Source organism: Corvus kubaryi, unplaced genomic scaffold (assembly GCF_017639235.1).
Source record: "Corvus kubaryi isolate FWS band 111438036 unplaced genomic scaffold, C.kubaryi_AGA036_p1.0 134, whole genome shotgun sequence".
In the NCBI taxonomy this organism is placed as follows: domain Eukaryota; kingdom Metazoa; phylum Chordata; class Aves; order Passeriformes; family Corvidae; genus Corvus; species Corvus kubaryi.
Genome location: NW_024580668.1, coordinates 3,116,258 through 3,121,861, shown reverse-complemented (window position 1 = coordinate 3,121,861; position 5,604 = coordinate 3,116,258). Strand labels below are relative to the sequence as shown.

General features: G+C 53.9%; 1 long non-coding RNA gene across 1 annotated transcript; it reads right to left on the bottom strand.

The window, feature by feature from the left end:
- Positions 1-2,654: 2,654 nt before the first annotated feature.
- Positions 2,655-4,190, bottom strand: LOC121671851. Its single transcript, XR_006018640.1, has 2 exons — positions 3,855-4,190; positions 2,655-3,027 (listed from the first exon to the last, which is right to left on the bottom strand). It is a non-coding gene; the product is annotated as an uncharacterized LOC121671851 (long non-coding RNA).
- Positions 4,191-5,604: the final 1,414 nt, after the last annotated feature.

Below are 5,604 nucleotides of genomic sequence, written 5' to 3'. Positions count from 1 at the left end.
GGTATCCAGGTCTGGAAGGACTTCCAGGCATCTGCTCTTTCTGGGGCAAATCTCCCTGTGTAGGTTTAAAGCAAACCATTTGGCTGAGGGTGCAGTTTGAGTGTGTGCACAGCACTGGTGCAGGGTGGCACCGTGGCAGAGCTCAGCCTGCGGCCTGGGGCTGCACAGGGGGAAGGATCAATGCTGGGTCCTGCAGTGGCTCCATGGAAAAAAGTGCTTAAAAGGGTTTGAGACAGGAACTTTGTCTTTGGAGCTCTTCAGCCTGCAAAGCTGTGCCAGTGCCAAGCTGTCCTGGTGTCCCTGTCACACTCTCCTGGCACTTCCCTCCCACCCTTGCTGCTCACGGGAGTGACTGAGCCGTGACATCTACAGCAATTTTGGGGTGCCTGGGGGTGGGCAGCCCAGACTTGGTGTGCTGGGGGCTTGAGGAGCCAAAGTTTTAAAATCTTTCACAAGACTGGGACCATGAAATGTCTGCATGTCCAAAACATCATCGCCCCATATGTGATAATCTCCCGGTGCATCTCCCATGGGAGTCGGGGGAAATTCCTGGGGTAGGACAGAGCCCTGAGTGGGAGTGACTCTGCAGAGAGGACCTGCAGGTGCAGGGCCAAATCCATGCCCGGGTTACCCAGGTGTGAACTCACTGACCTCTCCAGGGCTGAGTAGAACTTGCTTTGGGACGAGTCTGGGGGACAGGGCAGTGCCCGGTGCCGACGGCGAGCCCACTCCAGAGGCTCGGTGGTGGCCCAGCCCCTCCCACCCCCAGCACACGCTGGGCCCCCGCAGCGGCTGCGGGATGTGGACATGAGGGAAGCGGGATGCAGGCAGGAGGGATGCGGGATGAGGACAGGAGGGATGCGGGATGAGGACATGAGGGATGCGGGATGCGGACAGGAGGGATGAGGGATGCGGACAAGGAGGGAAGCGGGATGCGGGCAGGAGGGATGCGGGATGCGGACAGGAGGGATGCGGGATGCGGGCAGGAGGGATGCGGGATGCGGACAGGAGGGATGAGGGATGCGGACAAGGAGGGAAGCGGGATGCGGGCAGGAGGGATGCGGGACGCGGACAGGAGGGATGCGGGACGCGGGCCGTGGGACGCGGGCCGTGGCAGGCTGCCTGTGCCACCACGAGATGGCGAGCGAAGGAGCCTCTTGGCAGGGCTGTCCCGGGGAAAGGGGCTCGGCTCTTGGAGGCATGGGATGGCTCAGCCCGGTTTCCCGCAGCCAGGGATGAGAGGAGGGTGGCGAGCATGTATGGGGACATCCACGGCCAGGCTGGGCTGGAATAAGGATGCTTGAAGTTATCCAAGCAGGATTTGGGAGAGCATGGCAACACATCCCGTGGCTGTTTGTACCCCCGACTACCCCCAATTTCTGACATGCTGAATTCCAAGGGGAGGGTGGCTTCTTAGTCCCCTCTCCATCCCCTCCACTGTCAGGATAACCCACTGCTCCCCCACGTCCCCAGCAGCTGGGGGGAGTGGGGCAGAACCAGGCAGGAGGGGTGAATGGCACATGAGGGGCACCTGGAGGGTGGGCAGGCCCTGTGATAAGGAGCAGGGGCAGGAGCCCTGGCTGGGAGTTGCACGGGGAGCAGGAGTAAGGGATTTTCCTGGCCGTGATGGAGAGTGTTGCTGCATGGAGGTGGGTGTTGGGGCTGTCTCTGCCTGGGGATGGAGAGGCTCGGAGTGAGCCCCATTGTAGGGAGGTGGGGATGATGAATGGGGTGATGGGGATGGTGAGCAGCAGGGCTGAAGTCTTGCTCATCTGATTCTTTTCTGTGACTCCTTCCTGCCTCCTGTCCTGCCCTCTGAGTGTTCTGTCCCTGTCCATGCACACAGGTTGCAGCCTTTGGGCTGTGGGTCTTCTCTTCCTGCCTGATTTGACCTGGCAGGAGGGCTTGGGCCATCCCTGAGCCAGAGTGGTTCCCACCTGCCCCAGTTTGCAAAAGGGGCAGCAAAGCTACTCCCCCATTGATATTTCTGCTGGAAAAGTTTCCTGCTCACAGTTCCACAGGGAAAGATATCTGCAGGAACTAAAAGGGCTTATTGTTAAATATGAGCACACAGAAATTGCATGTGAGCTGTGGGAACACCTCCCCAGTGCTGCTGATGGGTGGCAGTGCCACGGCTGCCATTCAGCAGGCTCTGGCTGCTCTGGGACCTCCAGAGCCAAGCCTGGAGCAGCTGAGTGGGCAGCAGAGTCCCCTTGTCCTGCAGCATCACAGCAATTACTTTGCTGCTCTGTTGAGATGAATGAGGGTGGTAATGAGAACCACTTTGTAGAGGGGCTTAGCGCTCCAACACACACAGCCAGCGCTCCTCCCAGGGCACCCTGACCTGCAGACCTGTTTTCACAACTTGTGTCAGCCCAGAGTATCTTGATTTCTTTTTTTTTTTCCTTTAGTGCACAGAAACTTCTGGTTGCTTTGTTCTTGTAAGATAGGAGGGGAGTAGAGAGATGTTATTTTGCCCTGCTCTCTCTGTTTGTACAGTAAGAGATAAGTCCCATATTGTGTAAACAATCAGGCAATATGTGCTGAACTGGATCTCTTGGTACTAGCTGGGACAGCTTTATCTTGGGAGGGTGCCTGGGTGGGAGGAGATCCCTGTCTGGAATGAGCACAGATGATGCCAACTTCACTTCAGATGACATTTGTACAGGCTTGCATTAAACTCTTGGGCAGGAATCCAGAGGTGAGGCACCTCTCTGCTGTGTCCCTTGAGGTTGCTGGGGTCAAACATCAATTCAAGAAGGGCTCCAATGCACAGGCAAGGCACTACAGCTTAGTGCCCATGGCAGCTGAGCCACAGAAACAGGTCTGCTGGTGTGCAGGGGAGTTCAGCCTCCTGCGAAGGAGCTTTAGGCTAATGCAGTTTGCCAAAGCAGGTTTGTGGCCTGGGACACTGAAGCCCCAGCACTGTGGTCCCTCCAAAAGGGGTGCACACTTGTGTGTTCACAGGGGAACTTCTGGCACCACGTTGAACTTGCCTTCGGTGGTAATCTCTGAAACAAGATGTGCCTGTAAAACAAACAAAGCAGCCAGTTACAGACCCCCAAATCCTGCTTGCTTTCATGCAGAGTTGAGACCAAGTGACCCAAGGCAGCCTGCCCTGTGCTAATGCACTGTCTGTCCTGGCTGGGTGGGCACCAGCTCCTGTGAAGGGACTTTGTGCTGCTTTGTGCCTCAGTTGCTGGCCTGGACCGGATGGTGTTTGGGTCTCTGCTGGAGGCACAGGTCTCCTTGCAGCCTTTTGAAATCCTGCAGGGTCCTGTGCACCACCAAACACACCTGGGGCAGTGTGTGCAGTGTTTGGGTCAGGTCTCCTTTGGGGCTGCATTCCCTAAGTTCTGTGCCACCCCTCAGCCCACAGGCAGCAATCCTGGGAAGGATCTGATGTATTTGGAAGCATTTCCCAATGTGTCTTCAGTGCGTGGACTAAAAAATGCTTGCAGCTCTGCTTGCATTTCTTTCTCCCAAGAAGCTTTCCTCTGGGCTGCTTGTCCCTGCTCACCCCAGCCACAGCCAGCCCTGCCTCTTCCCCTCTTCCTGGCCCCCTCCAGACCCAGGCAACCACTAAAACCAACTGGTTTTGCTCTTGAGGCAGTGGGAGCCCATGAACCTGGTGTGTTGCTGCGATGCTTTGCATCCCCACCCTCACCAGAATTGCTCTGCAGCCCCCTCCTCACACAGCAGAGCCCCCCAGGCCAGCACAACCCCTCTGATTCCTGCAAAACTGGCACAGTCTGCCCAGGTAATTTGCAGGAAAGGCTGAACACAAACAAAGCCGATGTGTCCATGGGTTTGCTTAACAAATGCGTGTGTTGCCCTCTGAGAGGAGTGTTTACCTTGGAGGTTGCAGTGCTGGCTCCGTGCACACAGGTGAAATGTTCCAAAGTGCAGCCTGGACAGCAGGAATCCAACAGTGGGACAACAAACACGTTACGCCAGCAGCTGAGCTGGAGCTGCATTCCTGGGTGTTTTTGCTTGGCGTGGGTGTCCCTGGGATGGAGGGGGAGCTGCCAAGGGGCCCCTTCTCTTAATTAAAACAAAAGTCTAGTTAGGCTTTATCAGGTTCAACGTTAATTAACCCACAGGGATAAAGGCAATAATTTTAGAGCTGCCTCTTTTCTGGACCTGCTGGTTGTATTTTTGTGGTCAGTCTTGTATTTGCCTCTTTTTGCACTGATTTCCTGTCCTGTTGGTGGAAGTGTTGGGTGAGAGGGACCTCAGGAGGGCTCTGATCTGGTCTCTGAGCTGTTGCCAGTGCTGTTTTGGGTCAGCTGTGTCTTGGCCTGGACATCTCCAAGAAAAGAGCCTCCTTGGCCTCTCGGGCAGCCTCATTGCATTGCACCAACCCTGCAGGAGAACTTCCCTGATGTTCACCCTGAGCCTCCCCAGGAGCAGCATTGGCACATCCCTGGCACCACAGGACATGGGGCTCTGCTCTTCCAGCCTTGGAAGCAGCTGGACTGAGGCAGCCTGGTCAGTCCAGGGGTTGCCAGTGAGATACATATTTTTCCAAAGAAATACATATTTCCATAAAAAACAAACACTGCTGGCTTGGGTCAGCCCTGGGGTCAGCTCAGCCCCTTCCTCACAGGTTGGAGACTGCAGATGTCCCACGGCTTGGAAATGAAGCCTGCCCCAAGAGGAAATGCCTTCCTGGTGCCCAGCTGGGAAGCCTGAACTTTGCTGTCCTTTTTTGAAACATTAATTTTTAAAAAATGTGGCTTATCCACCATTTCAGCTGAAGCTGGACTGGTGAATGCTGCTGGGAAATGGAGTTTGGATCTGAACATTTCCTCTGTGAGCTCGGGAGGGGTGGTGGATCTTTATCTCTCTTCAGTCTCCCGTGGCAACATCTATTTGCATGGCTGCACAAGCTGCTGAAACAGTTACTTCACCCTGGTCTTTTGTTTGGTTTCATTGGAAACCAATATTTTGGCCATGTCAAGGCTTGAATTCTTTTGTGTCATGTTTAATCCAGGTTTGATGGCTTGCTCTGCTCCCAGAGGTAGAAAACCAAATAGAAATAAATACGGGGAAGGAACTGATGAGATGTAAAAGAAACCGGGGTGGGGGAAAATGACCCCAAAAACCTGAAGTATCAGCAATTTGTCAGAAAGCTTCTATCATTTTTTTTTAATATGGCTCATGTAACTTCATGAATCTCTGTTTAAAAAGGAGGGAGATGGTGTCAAAGCCTTTGGTGGCTTTGACAATATATGTACCTACCCAAGTAGGTATTTATTTGTATGGGAGCCTGGAGGGGGAATTTCACTTGCTGCCTTATCAGCCTTATCTGCTTCTGCCCTGAAGCCAAAGTGGTGATGAGTGTTTTCTTCTCATTTATCTGTGTACCTGCCTTAGTGATTGGCCAGAAGGGATGGGGGATACTGTGGATCTCTAAACAAATCACTTCCTTCCAATATGCATAATTTACTAAGATACATAAGGAATCAATGTTACCAGATTGCTTATCAGCCTGGTAGGGCACTGCTGCTCCCCTTGCAATGCTCACACGCAAATCTAAGAAGGATCTCTCGGAAAGCTTTTATCTCGGATTGATTTTCAGGTAAGATAGGCATTATCTGC